Source organism: Prionailurus bengalensis, chromosome B4 (genome assembly GCF_016509475.1).
Source record: "Prionailurus bengalensis isolate Pbe53 chromosome B4, Fcat_Pben_1.1_paternal_pri, whole genome shotgun sequence".
NCBI lineage: Eukaryota > Metazoa > Chordata > Mammalia > Carnivora > Felidae > Prionailurus > Prionailurus bengalensis.
In genome coordinates this window covers 76,439,179-76,451,172 of record NC_057358.1, presented here as the reverse complement: position 1 = coordinate 76,451,172, position 11,994 = coordinate 76,439,179, and the positions used below count along the sequence as shown (strand labels likewise).

The 11,994-nt window shown below is 51.3% G+C and overlaps 1 protein-coding gene across 5 annotated transcripts in view; it reads left to right on the top strand.

Annotated features, from left to right (window-relative positions):
- Nucleotides 1–1,032: 1,032 nt before the first annotated feature.
- NCKAP5L (NCK associated protein 5 like) overlaps nt 1,033–11,994 on the top strand; it is a 32,376-nt gene continuing 21,414 nt past the window's right edge. For 3 of the 5 annotated variants that reach the window (XM_043563828.1, XM_043563833.1, XM_043563827.1), the window contains exon 1: nt 1,033–1,143. The gene's annotated coding sequence lies outside the window, so the exon portion shown is untranslated. The remainder of the gene's footprint in view (nt 1,144–11,994) is intronic. The other 2 variants (XM_043563824.1, XM_043563826.1) reach the window with 2 other exon arrangements.

The following is an 11,994-nucleotide window of genomic DNA, read 5'->3' as shown; positions in this document are numbered from 1 at the left end:
TCTCCTTCAGAGAGGAACTCTTAATTAATCCTAGACAATGTGAGCACCCCAAGATCCCTCAGCTTTTATGTTCCTTTATTGGGCTAATATAATGCATTACTACTTTCCGTGTATACCCACAACAGAAGCAATTTTAATAAAATGGGCTAGGGAGCCCTTTGTATTTCTCTGCAGAACCCCATTCAGAACTTGCATTAACAGGCCAGTCACTATGATGCAGTTTGTGAAGATTATACAGTATCCAGACAAGGGCAAATAGATGTTTAATCCAGCACCAACGAGAATGATACTGAAGGGAGCTCTGAGGCCCTGCAGGGGCCTAGGTGGGTGTCTGCTTTCTTCTTTTAAGCCTGAGGGTAGTTCTACTTGTCTCCACCGAGATAGCAAGTGGCTGAGAACAAGGTTATATCCTTTTTCTGCTCAGCCTTAACCTCTTCCAGTGAGGAAATCAGCGCTACTCTAAAGAGTGGAGCCCGTTCCCAACGCCCAGTTTTCCATATTACTGCGAGGACCCGATACCGATCCGGAGGAGGAAAAGTGAGGAGGGAGCATTTAAGGCCAAGGAGGCACTCGAGCGTCTTCCCATAGATTTACACCCCACACGTAAGCAGGAAGGCAAATTACAAACACCAAGGCTCACAACCACACATACACGTGCACGCCCAGCCCCACAGAAGCGGATGCGCATGCCCGTGGCTCCGCGCGTACCTACTTAGTTTTCTGTGCTATAGATGCCCCCCATTCCACCCCCGCCCAGCCCAGCGCGGCTTCTTCTACCCCCTGCACCGGTAAGGTTTACCCAACCGGACCCCACGGGGCCAGAGGAGAGTGTTTCTCTATAGGGGGAGGGGAGGTCCTTCCCACCGGAGCGGAAGCGGCGCTCTCCGGACGGGCGGACTTAGCTCTCGTCCTGGGAACATCTGGAGGGGGCTGGGAGGGGCGCGCATCCAGGGCGAACGTGGATTGGCTGTGCGGAAGGAGGGAGGCGGGGTCTCGGCGAGGGGCGGGGCTCACTGGCCCCTTTAAAGCCTTGACATCAAGAGGCGGCCCCAGCACCCCCCTTCTTCTGCCCCCCGCCCCCGAGCCGCGGCCATGGACCCGGCGGATCCGGCCTGCCCTGGCCCAGTTCAGCACCTCATTTCGGTGAGTTCCAGGCCTACTTGGGATTTAAAAGGCGGCGAGTGGAGGGTCTGTAAGCTCTGGGCTGGGGGTGGGTGGTTTGAAGGGTAAGGCTCTCGTGGCAGCCTTGGGTCGGAGGGGGCGGCGCGCCTTCCTGCCCGGACCTAGCTGCCTGCCCCTCCCTCCCGCCGCACTGTCCCGGGGTGGGGGTGGGGGGTCCGGCTGCGACTCTGTCCACCCCTACCCCACCCCCTACCGCCCCCCGCGCCATCCTCGCGCACACTCCATGGCCCCGGAAGGGAAACTTTCGGGACAGGGGGATGTTCCGGGGGCCGGTCTCCCTCCCTCTTTGAAAGCACTGACCTTGCCCCAGCTGCGCACCCCACCCCACCCGCATCCCACTGTCCGGGTGCCGCTTAGCGGTGCGGGGTTGTTGCGCAGGGGGGAGGGAGGCTCTCCCCAAAGCGCAGGCGCGGAGACGAGCCCCGGGCTCCTCTTCGCCCTCCTTGCAGTCCCCGTGGCCTGGGGCGGTAGGGCGTGGGGAAGATGGGGAGAGGCGGAGAGATCAGGGTCTCTAGGAACAATCCTTCCGTGGCTTTGAGGGGCTGCGGGAAGGAAGGAGGCGGGGGCCGGGAGGCTGAACACTAAAGAGAGACTGAGGGAGGGAGAAGGGCTGGGCAGGGTGTGGGGCCAGGGCAGCGCCTGCAGAAAAGGCTCTCTGGGTCCTGGCTGCGGTGCCAGAAGAATGCAGAGAATTTATCTGTGCCCGACACTCCCCTGGCCTAGGCCGACTAGAAAAGCGGCTCACCGAACCCCAGCCCCCTTCTCCTTATTCTGGGCCCAAGGCCCCAAGTCTCCAGTCCTGGCACTGCCCCAAGGGCACGAAGGTCCCTCACCTCCCGCAGGCCTGGCTTTCCAGGTTCTCAGCTCTATCCATCCAGCCTGCCAGCTGCTACTTCGCAAATGCTGGCCTTTCTGAGGAACCAGGGGGGTCTTACACTGATGGGTTCCTGGCTGTGAAGGCAACCCCTCTTATTCCCTCCCAACCACCCTCGCCCTCTCCACGGGTCCTCTTGCCTAAGCACAACTGTCTGCCAGAGGTAGTGGCTGGAGGAAGATGCCTGGGACAGGGGTGGTCCTGGGGGACAGGAGAGAGGGAGTCAGTGTCTAACCATTCTATGGACAGTACTTTTGGAAAAAATGAACCCAGCCTAGTTGTCTTGTTGCAGACCCTCTCTTGGAAGACATTATGCCAGCCGACTCCAAGATCCCTGGTCTTTCAAGAAGGGAGACACAAAATTCACTTCTCGTATTGGTTCCCTGACTTTCTGTGAACAGCCTAGGGTTAGTGGGTTTCCTACTTCAGAGAAACGTGTATTCCTGTCTGGGGAGCTATTCCCACATAATTCAACTTTGTTTTCTAAGTCTGTGGTCTCGGCATGAGGTGGCTCAGGCACTCCAGCATCTTTCTCCAGTTTAGGTCTTTGGAACAGAGTGGGAACCTAGAGAGGCAGATGGCCTGGGCTGCAGAGAAGGCTGTTCCACAGTAGGCAGAAACCAATGTATATGAGGACCAGGCTGCTAACTCTGTGGACTGGGAGTCAGAAGCACTGGTGTCTTCTCTTCCCAGCTTGCTGTGTGACTTTGGCCAAGAGAGCTTGCCTCTCTGGGGCTCTTTTTCTCCTATCTGTAAAATTCAGCAATTGCACTAGAGAGCTCTAACATTCCCTTTCGCTTTTTGACATTGTGTGGTTCCACTGATAAGTGAATCTGAAAGGTAGAAAGGTCCTCTGGCAGGGTGGCTTTGAAGTTGGAAGGGGTAGATGTTGGGTGATACAGTTCTAAGTCATAGTTGCTTAGGACTGGAACCTTGGGTGGAGAGGAGCAGACTCCCTTATTCTGCCTAAGAAGAATTGCTTCTTCTGCCATTGTCTTGCTTACCCTTGGTGGATTGGGGTATGAACTCTTGCTGGCTGGGGTTTGGCCCACCCATCAAGGCCTCTGCTGAGACATCCTGGCAGGCCAATCTTTGAGTTGGGCCTTTGGGGAGGAGTTGAGAGAAGGGGCGGCAGCCAAGGGCCAGTAGGGTAAGCAGATTCCCAGGAGACAGTTCGCATCTCAGCTGTTGGGACTTGTTTTAGGATCTGAGCCAGGGAGCACAGCACACTCATCCACCCTCTTATGGGAAGAGGACGAGAGCCCTGCTGCTGTTGCCCATCTCACTCCCTGACCCTACTCACCTCACCTGTGCCCTCCCCCACCCCTCTTCCCTACCCAGTCCCCAGGCAGTGGGCTTAAGGAGTCTTCCCTGCTGCCTTTACCCAGTCCAGCCAGCCTCCCAAGCCCTTCCATGGCAGCCAAGCAGCAGGGAGAAACTGCCCCAGCCCCACCTTTCCCAGCCTCCTTCCCTCCTGGGGGTACAGTTTCTCAGGAGTCAGGTTCTCCAGGTTGGGACTTGCTCTCTAGCCCAAGAGCCAAAGCCTTCACGTTTTCCTTGTTTGTTTTCATCCTTGATCTCCCAGGTGCCAAGGGGGATGTTAGAGGAGGTGGTAGTTAGAGAGGCTGTGGGATTGGTTAGACATGGGACGCATTCTCCTGCATTGCTAGCTCTCCTGGGCCTGGGGAGCCCTCTTCCCTGGGTCCTGCTGCCCGTGGATTGAAGCTACAACAGGAGGTATTTAGGTTAGACCCCAAGGAAACCTTCCTCACTGTGAGGAGTCCCTGGATTGGAGAATGGAAGCTCCCAGGGAGGTCAGTTTCCCAGAAAGTGGTTAATGGTGGAGTCCCTGTCAGAGTGAAGGATGCGGCTGTTGCTAGGCAGAGGCTGCTGTTTCCTCTTGGGGTGTGGCTCCGAGGCTGGCCAGCCAGAGGCCCCGTTAGAAGCAGGAGGAGAAAGGACCCTTGCCTGATAGCTGAAGAAGGGACCCTGGCCCCGTCAGCTCTGGCTCACCAGAACTGCATCCCTTAGAACAAATGCCACTTCTCTCCCTGCTTCCCCCGGCTCCTCCCCCAATTCACCACCACTACCACAGTCTGCTTTGACAATCCTCACCCGAACCTGGCAGGCTCCTCCAGCCCTAGTCTGGCTGCACTAATGGACTGATTGGATTTTCTATACTTGGAGTTTGGGATTTCTGATTGAACATGCAAATTTATGTAAATCAACCTGGGATCTGCCACCACATCAAAACAACATAGTCATAGGCTGGAAGGAATCCTAGAGACATCTAGTCCAACGCCCTCGTGTTAAAAATGGGGAAACTGTGAAGTCCAGAGGGGGAAGTGATTCATGCAATGATGAGTGTCAGAGGCAGGGCTCCTGACTCTGGTCTAGTGTTTTACATGGTTCCAGCCTGCCTTAATTTCTCATGCATGAGGGGCCTGGCCAAACTTAAAGCAGAGAGGGCATTTCTTGAACCTGAGCTTGTGGAGAGCTGGACTTTTGGGGGGTCAGGGTGTTATCTCAGGGGCTCTGGTCAGCTCTAACATGCTGAAGAAAAATAACTTCCAATCCCCTAGAGCACCACCCTTAATGTTTTTCCCCAGGCCCTGCCCTGGAAGGTTGGAGGACAAGGTCATTGGTTGCTCCTGGCTTGGCCCTTGCGGTTTCCCCAGAGCTGAGATTGTGTCTGTTCCCAGCATCTCTCACAGTACCAGGCACATAGGCTGTGGATGGCTCCGCACAGGCAGTGCCTCTGTGTTGACCCTCCCATCCTCATTTGAGCCTCTGCTGCTTCCCTCCATGGCCATGATGGGAAAAGATCTTTAGTCGTCTGTGACTCTTTGCCTACCTTCCCCTGCCCTTCTGGAGGGCACAGGCCAGCTGGACCTCCTCTGCAGGTTTCTACAACAGTGACAGACCATGCCACCTTGCTATAAGAAGGGTCTCGTTATTTTGAAATCAGTGCCAAAGTTGGAAGGGGGTTGCAGAGATGGGCTTGACTCCCTGAAAAGTAGTCTCCCCACTTCTAGACATATTTCAGATCTGATCCACCCTCCCAGCTGCAAGATGCCCCTTGTTCCCACTTTGCAGATGGCGCCCGCGGTGTGGGGCTGTTGGGAGGGCTGAGCGCTCACTTACCCTGCAGTGCCTGTGTGCGTTGCGGAGATCCAGAGGTGCTCAAAGCAGCTGTTGATCTGCTTTGCAGTACTTTGGCAGAGTGAGTGTCCACACACATTCAAGATCAGAGGCCCTGGCCCAAAACGCAGCAGGAACGGAACCAGCACCTTCAGTTCCTCACTACCCAGTGGCCCTCAGCTCCTGTATTCTTAGTTCTGTGTGAGGGGAAAGCCTCCCTGGGCCTCAGTTTCCCAGCCTGTGCTGATGGATTAATAACACATCATAGCTGGGGTGTGGCACTTGCTCAATAATTACCATTTTCCCAGCTCTGGGAGTTAACACAGATGAAAGAAGCCTGAGGAGGCCAGGCTGTTATTAAGGTGAATTATCATTGCTATTATTACTGATTTCTACAAATCCAGCAGCCGCTGAGAAGAGCACAGCCAGGCACACTACCTGGGCCTTATAGCTGTCCTTGGGCTCTGGGATTTCTCCAGTATTCACCAAGCTTTTAAAAAATATCTATCTACGGGCGCCTGGGTGGCTCAGTCGGTTAAGCATCCGACTTCGGCTCAGGTCATGATCTCGTGGTTTGTGAGTTCGAGCCCCACGTCGGGCTCTGTGCTGACAGCTCGGAGCCTGGAGCCTACTTCGGATTCTGGGTCTCTGTCTCTCTCTGCCCCTCCCCCACTTGTGCTCTGTCTCTCTCTATCAAAAATAAATAAAATGTAAAAAAAATTTTAAAAATATCTATATGCACATAGGTAGGTCTTTTTTATTTTATTTATTTTTTATTTATTTTTTATTTATTTTTTTAAGGTTTATTTATCTTTGAGACAGAGAGAGACAGAGCATGAACAGGGGAGGGGCAGATAGAGAGGGAGACACAGAATCTGAGACAGGCTCCAGGCTCTGAGCGGTCAGCACAGAGCCCGACGCGGGGCTCGAACTCACGGACCGTGAGATCGTGACCTGAGCCGAAGTCAGATGCTTAACCGACTAAGCCACCCAGGCGCCCCTATTTTTTCTTTTATTTAAAAAAATTTTTTAAAGTTTATTTATGTTTGAGCAAGAAAGAGCAGCAGAGAGAGCATCTCAAGCAGGCTCCACACTATCAGCATGGAGCCTGATGTGGGGCTTGAACTCCTGAACCGCGAGATCGTGACCTGAGCTAAAATCAAGAATCGGATGGATGCTTAGCCTCCTGAGCCACCCAGGGGTCCCTATAGATAGATATTTTAAAAAGAGAGAGGACCCCATTCTGCTTCTCATGCTGATGCCTGCAAGGCTTGAGTGGTGGTGGGTGCTGCTTGGGGCACTCGTCTACAGTTCTCACTGTCATGAAGGGCTTGAAATTGTCCCTCCCTGGGTAGAATGATGAGGTTGTTCCTAGATGAGACTGTGAGGGGCCCCAGAACTCCTGGGGTGTGGCCCTAGGATTCTCAGCAGTCACAGTTCTGTGGCCTGATTCATTTTACCCCTAGCTGGCTTGATATGGGGGCTGCAGGTGGTCCTTTTATGGTCCTTTTAGATAGATATTAAGGCCTGTTGAGACACCCCCAGAACCTGTCCGCAGCAGCCGTAGGTACTCCCGGGTGTCATTTACCCCAACGTACTCCCATCTGCCCCAAACTCTCCCCTTGCCCAACCTCCCACCTTTGCCTCTGCCCTGTGCGATCTAGAATGAACCCAGGAGGAAGCGGCCCTGACCACCTTCTGAATAGTTTGGTGCTACCATGCTGCACCACAGCCTGGGTGTGAAAGGGCCTGTCTCCTAGCTCAGTGAGAGCATTACGGGAAGAAAGGGAGTGAAGACTGGTGTCCTTTGGCCTCATCTAGCCAGATCTCCTCACCACTCCCTTGTCCCAGGGACCTGGTCCCTACTTCTAATATGGGAATATCCCCATATTCCCCATTCTAATATCCCCAGCTGGGATGAGCTTTAGAAATCACCTGGGAGGGGCATGTAGGTAGCTCAGTTGGTTAAGCATCCAACTTCGGCTCAGATCGTGATCTCACGGTTCATGAGTTCCAGCCCCGTGTCGGGCTCTGTGCTGACAGCTCAGAGCCTGGAGCCTGTTTCCGATTCTGTATCCCCCTCTTTCTCTGCCCCTCCCCTGCTCACACTCTCTCTCTCTCTCAAAAATAAACATTAAAAAAATTAAAAAAAAAAAAAAAAAGAAATCACTTGGGAAAGTGGTTATACCTTCTTTTTTTTTTTAAGTTTCATATTGCAGTTTTTCATTAGACATTTTTTTAACATAGTCCAAAAATCAAAATGGTACAAAAAGGTATACGTTGAGAAATTGTGCTCCCACCTCCACCCTCTTTTCCTCTACAGATAATCACTTATTTTTTACATAGCCCTCAAGAATGTCTTTACGCAGGGACACCTGGGTGGCTCATTTGGTTAAGCCACTGACTCTTACTTTCAGCTCAGGTCGTGATCTCATGGTTGTGGGATTGAGCCCCATGTCATGCTCAGCATAGAGCTTTTTTGGAATTCTCTCTCTCTCCCTCTCTCTTGTTCTCTCCCTCCCCCGCTCATTCTCTCCCTTGCTCATTCTCTCTCTCTCTCTCTCTCTCTCTCTCAAAATAAGTAAAAATTAAACTTAAAAAAAAAAAAGAATACACAAAACGAATGTAATGCGTATTCTTAGGTTTCTTCCCTTACCCAAATGATAGCAGATAGCATATATTGTCTTCATCTGGTACCTGTTGGCAATATCTGGGTGTGCATGGATTTTTTTCCTTCCATCTCTGTCAGGTCTCTGGTTTCCAATCTTTACCACCCACCCAGGGCCCCCCAGTTGGCCCCAGGCCATAAGCAGGGTTTGTTCAGCTTCGTACACTAAACTTCATTCAGATGCCAAGGTTTAGGCCAAAACCAGCCTCTGGGGAATTCTCAAGCTCTGTCCAGCAGTTACCCTGTGCTAGTGCTGTGCTAAGGAAAGGGCATATATTGGAAGAACCAGTAATCAGAGGACCTGGTCCACCTTGGTGTGTGTGGGAGTGTGCATGTGTTGCCGAGGGGGGCGGGGCACATGGTATGGCGCAGTATGAAGCTGGGAGCAAGGGTCTGGGCCCAGGACTGCGATGTGGTGCCACGTGACCTGGAAGGCTGGGTTTTTCAGCTTGACCTCTTTCCCAGTCTGCGGGATGTCCTGGGCCCCTTGACTTTTATTACGTCCAAAACAAGAAACCCCTTTCTCTGTCAGATGGTATGGATAAGGCCTCCTCCCCACCCCCACCCCACCGCCTTTTATCCCCCGCTCTGGGCCTTCAGGCTGCTGAAGCTGGAACCTTCCTTTCCACTGCAGGCTGAGGGGAAGTTGGGGGGTGTTTGCTTCTCACTTCCTCTCTAGACGGCACCTCACTTCCTGTCCCTGGGACTGGAAGAAGGCTAAAGCTCTTGGCTTTGCTGTCCCTTCCTCTCCCCACTCCCCGCCCCCCACCCCCTGCTTTCCTGAGAAGCCTGTGGGCCCTGTGGGAGGAAGGCAGAATCAAAGCCAAGGGCTTCTCCTAAAAGCCCTGCCAAGCTCCTCACCCTCAGCCCCCTTACCCCACATGAGGGGACCTGTCTTCTCAGCTGCAATCCCTTTCCAGACATGATCTCATCCTTCTATGTCCTGCAGGAGGAGAGAAGTCAGAGAATTCATCCCATTTTACAGATAGGAAAACTGAGTCCCAGAAGGGTTCTAGGCTTCACCCAGGGTCATTCGGTGTGGCTGAGCCAGAACCGGAATCCAGGAAGTCTCACTCCCATTTGTGGGCACAAATAAGAGCAGAGAGTGAGGGTTTGTGAGTGTGCCAGAGCTACTTTTGTTCCCAGGGAAGGCTGCTTTCTTCTTGCCAGAGCTGGTAGCTTAGGAGGTCACCTCCGCGCTCTGGCCAAATGGCAACCACGAAGTCAACACTGAAGCCGCCTGGACGTGGAAGGCATTTGGCTGGCCAAAGCCTGTTCCCTTTGAAGAAAGAGGCCAAGAAAGGAAGCTGGGGGAGTCAGCCCTGGGGGCTGGGAGGGTAGGGCCTGCAGGTGCAGCCTGAGAGCCATCAGGCTATGCAGCCTCCCAGGCCCTTTTCCTCTTGGACCTGAGAGCGGATCGCGATGTACCAGTAGTCAACTCAGCAGTCGCCTCTACTGCTGCCTCCAGGAGCCTCTCTGCCTCAGCTCTTCCTGTGGGACCCAGCACGTGTCTCTGGTTACACCCAGGGTGTTGAAAATATGCTGACTCTGCTGTTGGGTCAGGAGATAGGAGAGGAGTTAGTAACTGGCATGGGCCAGGGGACCAGGAAACACTCACCTTCAAATGCCCTTCAGTCCAGCTGCACTGAGTCATTCTGTTTCCGTACACACCCACAGATTTCTGCCTTCTTCTGTTTATGCCTGCCTTTTGCCTAGAATGACCCCCTTGCTGTTCCCGTGTCCCTAAACCCTACGGGTCTATAAAGTCCCACTTCACTTGATGCCTTGAGTTCTGAAAAAACTGTTTCAACTGCAGCTTACTATTTCTCTCCTGATTTTTAAAGTTCTCAAAAAAAAAAAAATTCTCTCGTGGGACTTCCTTCACAATACAGCTATCACCTACATGTCTTATGTCCCCCAACAGACTGCAAGCCCCAAGAGGTGAGAAGAACTGATCCGTCTCTGAGTGGCCCCCCAGTACCCAGTGTTGTGACTCCCACTGAGTGATCTGTTTGGAAATATCCTCAAAATAAATAGATTAGTCCCATTTGCCAGAGGGAACCACTGAGGCTTGGGAGTGGGTTGAGGGCTTGGATAGGGACAAATCTGAAACCATCCCTTCCTCACCTCTCAGCATGGTTTGTCATATGGGCCCTCAGAGCCATTTGGGGGGGGGGCGCGCAGTTGGGGGTCTTGAAGAGACCCTGATGAGCCCACCATGTCTTCTTTCTGGTCTTACTCTGTCTGGAATGAAAGGAGATCACCAGGTTCAGGGCCTCGTGGACAGAAGCAGTGCACTGGCAGCAAGTGGGGGTATAATTATGTAGGCAGGGCTCCTCCTCGGGGAGCTCCCCTTCTGATAGCCCGGGAAGTCCCCTCTTCCTCATAGGGGAGGACTAGAGAACAGGACACAGTACAGTTGGTCCTGCAGGAGGCACTTCAAGAAGACAGATCAATGTGGGCAGCATCAGTTCAGGACAGCTTTTCAGGAGAATTGCTCTGGGGCCAGGGCAGGGCTTCCAGGACTGTGCTGAGGGCTTTGGTCTGTCCCCGAGGCACTCAGAGGTCATGGGAAGATTTGAGGCAGGAGGGACACAATTAGACTTACAGTTTTAGAAAGATGATTGCTCTGGTGGAGCTTCTTGGAAAAGTGATTGTGGCAGGGAAAATATAAGATAAGTCTGGAACATTTTATGGTGCCAGAAAGTAAGCAGATGTTAAAAAGTAAATACATTTTCGGGGCGCCTGGATGGCTCAGTCAGTTGAGTGTCCGACTTCGGCTCAGGCCGTGATCCCACGGTTCATGTGTTCGAGCTCCACATCGGGCTCTATGCTGACAGCTCAGAGCCTGGAGCCTGCTTCGGATTCTGTCTGTCTCCCTCTCTTTCTGCCCTTCCCTCACTCACGCTCTCTCTCTCTTTCTCTCAAAAATGAATAAATGTTAAAAAAAAATTTTTTTTTAAGTAAATACATTTTCTTTATATGGGGGCATGTTGAAAGGATACAGGAGCCAGCCTGAAAGAGTTCTCCATGATCAAGGCTGGAATTTAAGCAATGAAGTCAATGATGATACTATTGGATTATAATCCAAAGAATAAAATATCCATGAGTTTGTGCTAATATAAATATGTAATTAGGTAAATCAGTGGCAGTGAAGGGACGGCTTTTCCTTATAGAAAACTTCTCATTAATAAATGTGTAAGGAATGAAGGCAATCAAAAATTATCATTAGAATGCTACAGTAATTGCTGCAAGCAAGATCCACTGATGAATCCTAAAATTAATGGGTGAGAATTTAAGAAGAAACAGGGTGTTTGCATGGTCAATAAGTATTGCCCCCCAAACTGGTTACTAACTACAAAAGGAAAAATAGTAACTTTACAGTGGATAAACCCACTAGCAGATACCGTCTAACCAGGTGGTCAAGGTTAACCTCACCAGTCATAAGGCGTCACAACATTATACCCCTGATATAATGCGCTGAGAAGGGCACCCTCTATGGTATTCCTTCTAAAAATTCAGAACCTCAGTCTAACTGGAGAAAACATCAAAAACAAACCCCAGTAAGGGAACGTTCTCTAAAATACTGACCTGATCCATTCCCTTCCCTTCCAAAATGTCAAGGTCATGAAAGACAAAAGACTGAGGAACTATCATGAATCATAGGAGAATAAGGAGATTTGGTGATTAAATACAGTGTGGGATCCTAGATTAGATGTTGGATTAGAAAACATCAGTGGAGTGGACATCAGTGGAAAAACTGGTAAAAGCCAAATAAAGTCTGTGGTTTGGGTGTTTGTTTAATTGTTTTTCTAAAGGAAGGTATAGAACAGTGAGAAGAACATGGTGCTATGTCTATTTTTTTTTAAGTGTGTGTGTGTGTGTACACAACCCTACAAAACCATGCTAAGTTTTAAAATACACACAGAAGTAGAAGTGCAAGATGGCTGGGACAAGGGCAGGGAGGAGCATCGTAAAAAAGGGAAAAGTCATCCAGGAGAAAGTGGTCACCATCAAAGACAAGCTATAGAATGGGAGAAAATACTTGCAAATAATATATAAGAGACTTGTGAGGATTTTTTATATATATTTTGAATACAACTCAATTAAAAAAAAAAAACATAATTGG